This window comes from Hipposideros armiger, unplaced genomic scaffold, assembly GCF_001890085.2.
Source record: "Hipposideros armiger isolate ML-2016 unplaced genomic scaffold, ASM189008v1 scaffold_1112, whole genome shotgun sequence".
Classification (NCBI taxonomy): Eukaryota; Metazoa; Chordata; class Mammalia; order Chiroptera; family Hipposideridae; genus Hipposideros; species Hipposideros armiger.
Window position 1 is genome coordinate 45,515 of NW_017732462.1, and position 12,452 is coordinate 57,966.

Here is a 12,452-nt window from a genome sequence, read left to right on the forward strand (position 1 = left end):
TTCTTTGAAAACTACATAGGCTGTAGGTGGGTAGTTATGATAGGCTAGAAACAAATGAATGGTTATTGGCCATGTCTTCTGTGACTCCACAATTAATCAATGTTCCATTATGACACCGTTTAATGCATTTTTACAAGGGAGTATGGAAAGATGTGTGAAAACAGAAAATATTAAATGTCAACATAACATTATGTCTTTATATTCATGTTGTAGCAGCCTCATTACAGTGATTTAAATTTGATTATAGCACTTTAATTCTTAAAACATTCTTAAGTATTTATTCTTAAGCTAAATTCCAGATTCTTCTGTGTGTCTCCTGAGGCTTTTTCTGTAACTTGCCTTGACTTCCGCAGCCCTCCTCCTCACCGAGATAGTGCTGACTGTATCTTTCCCATCCTGCTCCACTTCAGAGGAGCTTAAACATCCCCCCAGCAGGCAGGATGAGAACCCTTCCACTGTGGTTCTGCCCTGGGAACCCTCTGCTTCTCCAAGTCCCAACATTTACTATTCAGAGGGGTACTTCCCTATCTGCTTGTCCAAATCTCCCCACCCCACATGCTTCATGAGCTGTAGGTTTATGTCTTCATCATATCCCCAGGACCTTGCCCTAATACATAAATGAATAAATGTTTGGAGTCTGGTGGTAAGTGTATTCAGCCATGGAGTTAAGTACTTCAGTGTTGGGAGTTAACTCGGCATTGTGTACTTGGCCTCAAAAATGTTATGAAATGCATAAATTCCTTTTAACCTCAGATATATTTAACTTACAAATGTAATACATAATTGATTTTGGAGTGAAAAAGAAACTTTTGCAAGATAGACGTCTGACCACAATAATCAATTTGAGAAAGGAGCTTTCCGTCTTTATTGAAATTTTCTGAGGCAGCTCCCAAAACACATGATGTCATCATACAACCGTGTGGGTCCCGGGCCAGTCAGTCTGGACTCGGACCATGGCTGGGATGCTGGGCTGGGGGTGGTGGTGAACGAGTTGACTAATCTCTGTGTTTCCATTTTCTCTGCAGCAGACCAGAGAAAGTGATAGTAACTGGCTCCTAACAAGAAGTTATATGAGTTAATGGCACCTGTTACATGGTAAGCTTTCCTTTTCATTAGTGATATTAATTAGCCTCTGAGTGACAGAATTCTAATGAAGAGGTGATAAAAACAAATCTTCTAGTTCACACTTTGCTTTTATTTTAATGTGCTTTAAGCAGTGTCTGAAGCAGTTTTAGAATGTGAAAAATATGGAGTAAAACTATGGGTAGGACCAATACAACTAAGAGTTATAAAGCATTTAATACTGCAAATAAACTAAATTCTCCATATATCTTCTAAATACACTATTAAGGGTTTTCTGGAAATGAACTTTGTGGTATTTTGTAGTTCCCCAGTTCCAAGATTGGGGATCATCATGAACACCATGATTCAAGCATCATATTATATTTGACAAGGAATATTAAATTGTCCTTGTAGCAGTCTTATATTATAGATGGTAAATACTGTTTAGTTAGACACAAAATAACAAAACCTACTAACCATCTACATTAATAGAAAATAAACGAGTCTGGACAGATAAACAGAGATAAGTCATCCATCCATTCCTGATTTCCCCAAGATACACTGGAAATGGATTTGCCACCTATTAGAGATGCTGTTTCACAAATCAGAGTGCAAATATATCTGAAGTGCAGAAGGCTTTCATTAAAAAGAATAAAGTTCACTCTGATATAAATAAGATGACAGTGATTTCCCTAAACCTGTCATTATTTGGCAAGTTCTCCAAATCCAAAATCTATCACAATTGGTCACCACATCCTTCCTTCTGCCTTCTACAGTTACCCCTCTTTTTGATCAAACATAACCGAAGTTTACAAAATAAGTCTGATGTCCGTAGATTTGGCTTGGTCATTTACATAAGTTCAGCAGTATGGTAATTGATGACATAGCCCTTTTTAAGTGTGTTTTGCTGGAATTTTTCATAAGAAATCTCAGATTTGACTTTTGAAAGCCAACCCAAGAAGTTACCCCCAAACTTCAGCTGCAGCACGACGTATAGATTTGGGTGAATTCTTCTCTTTGTCAGCCCCTACCCACCCTCACCTGGAGAGCCTATTTCCTGGGCCTGTTTCCTGGAGAGCCTGTTTCCAGGAAATGACCTTCTATATTCAGCTGTAAGGCTGGGAGCCCTATAAGACAGGTAGGTACCAGGGTGGGTTTTCCAAGAGGACTTTGTAAACATTGCCTCATAACATCAACCTTAGTTACTTAAAACTGTCTGGTCATAACTGATTCTCTGCACATCATTCTCAAAGCTGACAGTCCCCTCAAAGCCTTGGTTATATAACCAGGTTTTCTAATTATTTTCTGTTATAGGGAGAGTTGGTTCTCATTGAACTTATGCAAATAATTATATTGTCATGGAAATGAGAACACTCAATAAGAGTTTCCAAATTCTGGAGGGACCCAGCAGGGAGAAAAATGATCCATGTTCCATTTCTGTCCACAAAGGTACAGTGTACTAAATTATGTGTTATAGATAGCTTAAGAGAAAAAGAAAAGGAATTTCTTATATGCAGAAAGTAGAGCCAGCAATGTCTGAAACCAAAGCTGTAAAAAATCATTATTCTTCTTCATCAGTTCATTCAGTCCCGTGTAATTATTTCTTGTTCTGCTTGATCTTGGGTTAGCAGTTTTATGAGATCATCAGCTTCTTCACTAGAGCTCTGGACCTGCTCACTCAGCCAGCAGTATAGTCTCCGAGGTATTTAGGAAAAGCCATCAGAAGTCTGCGCCCCAGAGTATCCATCATGATCCTACCCATGGGTCTCTAAAGCCCTTTTTGTTGAAGATAAAGCACTCTGGTCTATAGCTGATTGCAAATACTTTTGGAGAAGAATCAGAGTAAAGGAAAACCTACCTGTGAATAACAATAACTTTCAATGTCTGTGGTTCAAGTTCTGATGAGAGTTCATTTGACAAGGACATTGGGTTATTATTACATTTTTGGCTAATCTACCTTATTTTCGGTTGTACTAAGTAGTGAAGGGTACTTTTTAAGGCTTTCCACCTTGTGGTAAAGCTAAGCAAAGAACCCAAATACTATCATAGGTCCTCATCTCTCTTAAAGCAGACTATTTACTTGCCCACTAAAATCTCTTATTGTAAATAAATAAAAAGTTGTTAAAGGTACTTTTTGTCTTACCTTTCTGAATGGGAATGTGATTTTGTTTTTTCTTTTTACAAAAAGTACATTCAGAAAACAACAAAACCCCGTAAAAAACTCTTTATCTTCTGTTTCAAATATTCTGAAAATATGTATTTTTCAGGTGAAAAGTCTTGGTAGTAAATTTAGATATAATAGTTTCAAATGTAAGTCCTTTTCTATGTCTGCAATCTTTAAGGTAATATGTTTTGCAACAAGGTATAATGAGAAGTAACCAAAATGTGGAAAATTATTCTCAGATAAAAGAAATACTAGGAGACATCTTTAGTTTTGCCTTTTTATCTAAATTCAAAAATATATTTCCCTTTGATTAGAATATAGTAAAAACCTTTCATTCAACCAAAGGACACATGCTATCTCTAAAATTTTCCTTAATTTTATATAATTCGTTTTAATTTTGCTAATTATGTATTCAGGGCTAAAGAGCTAGCCTCTTAAGAAACATCCGGGCTCCAGGTTCTAAGAGTGTCTGCAGCCAGAGGTTAACCATAAAGCTTCATAAACAGCTTTAAGGCAAACTGCTCTAGTCAAGTGTGGCTAATTTACTTCCTGCACTGGTTTCTCAGGTTTTACTCTAGGATTCTAAAGAGTGACCTGTGTCCTTTATAAAATATACAATATTGTTGGGAACATGAGCTATTTGTGTATGTATGTTCGAGCATTCTGAGTTCATCTTTGCAAAGTGTTTTGGCAAGAGAAGTAAAGAAAAAAATGTTTCCATTGTCATTTTCTGCGTGGGAACGATAACCAAACATGAGAGCCCAGACTTTGGTGTCTCTGGTATCAGAGAGTCAGTAAATTTACAGCAGCAATGGCAATATTTCTCTTAGGATTACAACAAAGCAGTTTTTGTATTTGCAGAATGCAAATAAAAAAAGTGTCCATTTTTTTAAACAATGCATTGTATGGCAATAACTGATGTGAACACGTATGACTAATCATAGTATATATAGATTTCTTATTTAAGAAAAATTTTCACACTTTAGCTCTCATTCTATATTTGTGATTCATTTCCTGGGAGACTTTGGCCACATCATTTAGTCGCTTTAAACCTTATTCCGATCATCTGTACAATGGTAACGACGATAGTGTCTACTTTATAGTGTTAGCATAATGATCACATGGAAAGAACTGTAAAGCACTCAGCACAAGACCTCACACATGTAAAGGGTTGAAATGTTAAAGTTTATCAAGAGCATCCTGCCAATATGGTTCCTGCACCTATTCTTTCCTATAAATAGGAAAAAAGGAGAGTATTTTTCATTTGTATAATAACCCTCATAGTAAAGCATTAATCAATAGGCCCTTGAAACATATGGGAGCAGATGATGACACGTGGAAAGCCATTCAGCTCACCCTTGTGTGACTCTCAATTTTGTTTGTGGTTGTATTTCGAAGATATTTGAGATACGAACAATGGAGATGAGAAGTACTCTCTAGACCTCAAAACAGTAAGAAATCTTTCCAAAGTTTTCAAATTATCCAATTATGTCAATTTGGTTTAGCAAAAATAAAGCCACATTTTTTGTCTTTCTAGAGCTTGATGTAAGGGAATTCCCAGAGGCCTCTTTTGGAGCTTTTTTGCATACTAATTATTCAGTGGTTTAAGTCACAGCAGCAGCACCATCTATTGGGGAGTTTCTCCTGAAACAAATGTTTCTGCAACTCTGGAAGAAAATATAACATAAATTGAGGTTCCTTTCAATTCCCCATTAAGATAAAAAAAGAAAAGATTATTTTAACAAATAATCTCTTCTAATCAGCACACTCAGGAATTGGTAAGAAGCAAGAGTAAAAAATGTGTGCCATTCACTCTTTGGTGCAGTACATTTTGAGACATTTAGAAAAAGGAAAACTTAAGTATGAAAAGTAATCGGCCTTCAGGGAGAATAAGTCTTCCCTAATTATCACAGCCTGATGCATACATGCCTTTTGCCTGGAGTGACTAGGGAGACACATCCATTTCCTGTAAGAGCCCAGCCCCTTGTCATTCTTTTGTGCCACGGTAATTCAGGTGCTCATGATGCAGAGCAGACGAGGCCCTGATCTGCTGACCATAAGTGTCTGTTGGGTTTCTAGCACCAGCAGGCTTCGTTATTCTCAACAGTTCTCAAGCTGTAAGGAGGACCAGCTGTAATTTCTACCTTCTAGTGAAATACATTCCTAAGATTGAATACAAGAGGTGATGTATAAAGCATAGACCAAATAATCGAGATAAGAAGTGAGGAGAACTGAGTCCACATTCCCAAGCCAAGGTACCTGGGTCCATCCCTTCCACGCCACGTGAAAGCAAGTTTCCAGGGACAGCACAGCTGGAAGGGCAGAGAACGCATTTGGACAGTCAGTGCCGACTATAAATACTTGCTTGTGTGCAACATTCACACACACACAAACACACCTGTTTATGATTATGTAAATACAACATAACAGAATTCAGGTTTTCTACCAGTGCCATTTGGTCTCACATTTCTCTTCCGTTTTTTGTTTTTTCTTACATTTGCACTTTATTAAGTTAACATCCTGTGGTATATGCCCAAGAGGTAGACATGACCCCTCACACGCACAGTTCTGTTTCAGATGGACTTCACATCATGCCTTATTTGTATCTTACCTTACATCTGTCTTCTAATTCTAGCATGCAATGCAGCAAAGAAGGCAAGCAGAAATAAAACTGTACAAAGGGCTATTATCGTTTAACCTTCATGCATTAAAACAATGAAAGTTAAATAAATAAACACATAAATAAATAAACAAACAAACAACAATGGACGTTTCCTGCCTCCATCCCCATTCCACTTGAACACTTCCCAGGTGAGCTCACGAGCTCTGGTCTGCCACACACCTGCCAAATATCCCACCATGTTGATGGAGGGAGGAGAGGTAATGGGGTGGGGACACTTGGTTGGGAGACCAGCTGATGTTCATTGTTCAGCGTCAACACCAAAATAACCTCCTCCTCTTCATATGTGAAAAATACAAATTACAATATTTTCTTTAGTAAATACGTGCTCAACTTTCTAAGGTTCCTCCCACACCCACCCCAGGCCCCCCCTCACCATCTGTTGAACTGGATATGTTCCAGGTTAGTTTTGAACACTGTTTTTAATGAGGACTGTAAGCTCTTGGCGCACACTGAGTGTGTCTTCATTTTTCTATCATCCTTGCTAAGCACACAGGCTCCTAGGCAGCCATCCATAAATATGGTGGCATGAAAAAGAAATACCTAAACCCTGATCCCAAAAGAACAGATTACTTTTTATAAGTAATCTAATTGCTGTTTCCACTCACAGTTTACAATTCCAGAACAAAAACTCTGCAAAGACATCCTGACACGGTGCTTGGGAATATGAAAAACGACAGCGTCACATTTTCAGGTCCTAAATATGTTTTTCAGGGATAGACTTCTCTCTGGAAGTATACTATTTATGAAAATATTAATGAAATATGTGAAATATTGCACATGAGGGATTTTAGTAATAAGGAGAATTCACCAAATTTTTTCCGGTGAATCTAGTTATATTTCAGGTATTATTCTTAAGTCAGTTCCATAATAACAACGCACACGGGAGCACAGTAAACGTTTGTGTATAGGAGAAAGCCAAGGAAATGTTAAGATTCTCTATATTCTGCTGGACTCTGAAAGCATAAAATAGATAGAAGAATTTCATAAATGAATCAAGTCAGAGCAAACAGACTTAAGCAAAATACTCAGGAGTTCCACATGCCAATGTATTGCCAACGTTCTCCATCAGGGTTTTCTGCCACCTGAAACAAATTCAGGAGATATCGGCACCCCTGAAGAATAGGAGGGAACGATGATGTCAAGCGAGGCATTGCTCCTCAGGCCGCAAGACGGGCGGGGGCTTGTTAGTAAACAGCTTCCATTCTATGAGGAGAGCTCCAGCGCAAGGCAGCCTTCCAGCCCTGGGGAGTCCTGCCTCCGGCATTGAGAAGAGAGAATGAAGATTTCTTTTCCAAATTAAGTTGTCAGGGAGCCCATTTACACTACGCAGTGAGTGTAAGTGGGCAAGCTGATGAAGATGATGATTTATGAGGCTGTAGACCCTTAAGTGATGCTGGTGATGGAAACCCACAGCAAAATCCACTTAGGAAGATAAAACAGAGCTCCTGGTAGCGGCAGGAGGTAAACCCACATGGCTTCAGCCCTTAAATTTCAAGGTACCCTACTGGGTCTGGGAATGGAAGAAAAGCTCATTTACTTAGAATACATGTTTTGGTATAATGTTATTATACAGACCCAAACAAAAGCCATTTTTTAAAAAGTTTATATTCGTTGACTCTATGTTAAAGGAATTTTGACAAGACTTTTTTTTTTTTTCTTAAAGGGGTGAGGACTGGATCGGACCAATCACATCATGAATAGCTATAAAAAATATATATCTAAATGTGAATGGATTGTAGCCTTCTGTCTGCAAAGGCAGTAGGTAACATCTATCTGCAAAAATAATGTTTTAAAAAGCTAGACAAATATATAAATGACTTGTTTAATGAATGGGCCATCATCACTTAATGTCTTCACAGAGTATCATAAAAAAAAAAGATTCTGAGCTCGAAAAATGTGAAATGATAAAACCAAAATGGAAACGTTATTTTAACATATTTCCTTATATTTGGTGTGCTTGCTCTTTAAATGCCAAGAAAATCAATTTTAAGAGTCTCATGAGAATGTATAGGCTTTGATCTTAAAATTTTAAATGTTCGTAATATCCCGTTTTAGTAGCAGTGCCAGCTTTAGAAATAGTCTCAGTGAAAATTAAACTCCTACATATAGGCAAAGCAAAGGGCAAAAGCTATTGCAGTTCTACGTTTTTTACAAGCGTTTTTACAGAGTACACAGTGAAGCCTGTAGAGTGATTCAAGGTAACCTACCTGAGTTCTATCATTTTTCACCATCATCGATATAATGTAACAGAGTCTTTCACTCATGTGCGTCTATGCATTAGATTATTATCTACTTCCTATGCTGCAGAAAATATAAACATTAACTATTTACTCACAGCAACATTATCTTATATAGTATTTATTTCCTTATAAAAGATTGCAAAATTATGGGGATATAAATTGAGAGAACATTCTTTGCTCCTTTTGCTATATATGAGGCATGCTAGAGCAACCCATGTTGCTTTTGTTGTTGTGTTTTTGTTTTGGGTTTTTTGCTTGTATGAAGTGATTCATCAAATTCTCCTCCCACATATTTCTAGATTCCAGGAGAATGTGGCCAATCTATATATTTAATTTTATATCACTATGATAAAAAGCCGGTGTGCATGTTCTTGTATCTGCAAGCAAACAATATATATGTAAGAGTTACTATGTATGTGACTTGATAAGTTATCATTTTCCTTGATATCATGGAAATATTACAAATAAACTTGAGGATTAAGCAAAGGCTTTGAGTTTGCTTTGCGTATCTTTTTAACTCTACTGATCCCTGATATAACTAGATTTAGCTAAAAAAAAAATGTTTCCCAAACAAGTCATTATGAAATTTCTACAGGATTCCCATTGTTTTCATGCCAGTGGTCAAGAGGCTTTTATCACCTATGCTCTGAGAAGTCATAGTCAGGACAAACTTTCAAAATGTAAGTAACTTCATTGCACACGAGCGCAGAAATCAAAACTATTAGGAGGCCAGAGAAGCTCAGGAGTGTCAGATGGTGAACACAGTTTCTCACGAGTGGAATCATCAGGGTTGTGTTTCAAATTGGAATATATTTTAAGTTTAAAAAACACTATTGTTTAAGCGCATGTATAGTTCGATAGGATTAACATTTGTCAACCAGACCAACTTACTATTATAATGCCAAAAAACTGGTAATTCATTTTCTCCTCATGTTAAAAATGTTACAGTTGCATATTTTTATGAAACGTTGGCGTTGCATGCTGGAATGTAACGGCGGGCTGGAGCCGCATAGGCTCGTCAAATAACATAATTGAAGAATCGAGTTCATATGAAAATGTATAGATTTTGACATGTTTATATTACCATTCTTAAAAATCAAGTTATACTTCAATATAGTGCCACCATTTTACCACACTATTTGAGAATATGGAAATTCACAGAAAAAAAAAATGTCCCCAGAGGTTCATTTTAAATGTTTTTCATAAACCGCACATTGAGAAATCAGATTTTCCAGAAATGCCCTCCATACTATCTGACCCCTCCTGTTACCCTGGTGCCTGGCAGTCCTCAGACCTCAGGGTCACCGTCACCATCGCCCTGTGAGCTGGGCAGGTGTGTAGGGCTCAGGGTCCTCACTCTGCAGGTGTGGGGACTTAGGCTCCAACACAGGGCTGATCAAACTGAGCTGCAACTATTACAGGCATCCCTTTTGTTCCAACTAAAGGAAAATCAATTTCAAATTTTCATCTGACCTACATAGCTTGGTAGACCACACACAGGAGCTTCATCTCCCTCAAAGATACTCAGCCACCTAGCACCTGGGCAGAGGTGGTAGTGGGTGACAAACAACTTCAGAAATACCCCCATCATGGCTTCTTCCTACTATAGCCTTTGACATCCGGCTTGAGAAAAAAACAGAGAAAGAGAGAGAGAGAGAGAGAGAGAGAGAGAGAGAGAGAGAGAGAGAGAGAGAGAGGGAGAGAGAGAGAGAGAGAGAGAGAGAGGGAGAGAGGGAGAGAGAGGGAGAGAAATAGGATGAAGCGTATTTCCCTATATAAAAGAAATTCCTGAAATGTACTTATTTTTAGATTGGCCAATTTAATAGCCCATTTATTAGAGAGTATAACCAAATGACAGCCTATATGCAATGAAGTTGTAAACACAAAGAAATATGTGTATCCCATACTGGTAACCAACAAAAATAACAAGCACTCATATGTCTTTCAATCTCTGAAGTGCTATATTGTCCACTCATGAGGCTTGCTGTATGTTTTCAATTGAACAAAAGGTTAAAGAAGCACAGGAAAGAGGACTAAATAACCAAGGGCAATAAAACACAGAGAAAAAATATTAGCCAGCATCCTGCTGCTTGTCAGCACCCATAAACAACGCTCTCGCTGAGAAGTGTCTCTAGGAATCACACAGTCAAAACACCCCAAGTCATTTTTGGCTGATGTTTCTTGATTCCCCACCCCACCCCCGCCCCTCACCAAATGTAACAGCGTTTTAATTCAAATTTAATTCTGCATCCGATTATGCCCTTCACCTACGGCCAGTGGAACGCAGACCCTTAGTCAGGCTAGATTTTTTCATGTCTGTAATCCCCACCGCATTACTTTTCTGAACGTGGAATCCAGTGCCGCTCTATCCTCATGCATACCTCTGAAACAACTGATGCTATCTTCAAACGCCAGTCCCTTCAATATCCGCGTTCTCTGATTCAAGTATGGGGTTGGAGCTTGTACCGCATCAGTGATTATATATGATAAAAGCAGACTGCCCATCCAGGAAGCCTTTGAATGCTGTCTTTTTCACTTATCTCCCCCCAAATTTCCCCGTGTGGGAAATCTTATATAGAAATCGGAATGTATGATGTGTGCAGTTTCCGTCTAGACCCATCACTAGAGGGGTATTTGTGGGTGCATTTTTTACACAAGCACAGAATGGACTGACTTTCCCCGGGTCCCTGACCCCTGGCCTAGACTTCCACACATGTTGCGAGTTTGGCAGACGATGTGAAGGGAGAAGAGCAAGGCACACATCAAACCCATTTATTCTGAATCTTAAATTATGACTTTTTATCATCAATATTTTGGTTACATTGTTACACAAAGGGCAAAGTAACATCCGGTTTGAGGTCTCTTCTTTGACTGCTTTGGGATCAGTGACATTTCCTTGGCCTAACAATCCTGTGCCCATCAAACTCGCAGCTGGATTTTTCGTAACACTGTTGAACAAGGGGCCAAAACAAGAAGGATTTGCAAATGTGCTCCTGGGTGCCTCTGCCAACACCTGTGGTCACTGTGACTTCCCGGTGGCTCCCAGCCAGCTGCTCACAGGGCAGCGGCAACACCCCTCTTTCCTGGGCAGATCAGAAGAGGATTCTGGGGAAGCGTCTGGTCCTGTTATCTTTGACACACCTGATCCTGGTGTGCTCACGCAGAGGTGGACCCACACAAATGAAAACATGCCGCTGGCAGCACCCAGGCCATGAGGGAGGAAACTGTGTTTAGGAGACGTGGTCATGACAGCTCCGGTTCTCATCTTCCATGATTCAGGCCACCTGGGATCACCAGGTTCTTAAAGACACATTCCAGAGTGTAAATTAAAAAAAAAAAAAAAGGAAAAGAAAAAAGCCCAGGTTGTTAGTTCTAAGGTGCCTCTGATCGAGTCTCTTTGAAAGAACAAGCAGAATTGTCCATTTGTCATTTGTACTTTGATATACAGGTACCTTTTTTTATTTTTTGGCTTGGTCTCATCCAAAACAAAATACACAGCTTTTTGTTTGTTTGTTTGGTTGGTTGGTTGGTTTGGTTTGGTTTGGTCTCATCCAGGAATGCAACGTACATTTTCCTCTCCTTCACCCCAGCATGAAAAATAAAAGCAGGGGTGAGGAGGGAGAGCTGAGCGTGGAAAGAAAAGTAAAGCTTTTCAAGAAACACACACACACATACGCACACACACACACAAACAATACAGAACAAAAGTCGTAGTCCAACCGTGCAAAATTTTGCTTCTCCAGATAAAGCACTTCTTGACAGGTTCACAATGCCCCTTTCCCCCTCCCGAGTCCTCCCGTCCACCCGGGCAAAAATACAGAATGAAAGTGAAGCCATTCTCTCCCTTAAGGCTGAACAGACAGACACACAGAGAACACATTTCAAGGACCGTCTGGCGGGTGGTGATTTGCTGGGCTCTTCCTCGAGCCTGGGCTGCCACCTGCAATCCATCCTGAGGTCTGCGGCACTCCTTGGTGGGGCACCACGACAACGTCCACACAAAAGAAGAAACGCCAGTGGTCCCAACAATAAAATCCCATATCGACTTTACAATCACAGGTACAAATTGCTCGGATCGATCATTTCATTTCTCCTGAAGACCTTGTCGTCTAAAACTAATTAGAGGCCAGGTTCCCGAGGAATGGTCAATATTCAAAGAAAACACTGGAGATGTGGAAGGAAATCATTCTTTTCCCGCAAGTCTGACGGAGGTTGGAAATGAGTCGTCCCTGCTCGGGCAAGTTCACGGAGTGAGGGGTGGGGGGCGGATTCCTGGGTCCAGGTGGCAACCTCCCCACCGTCC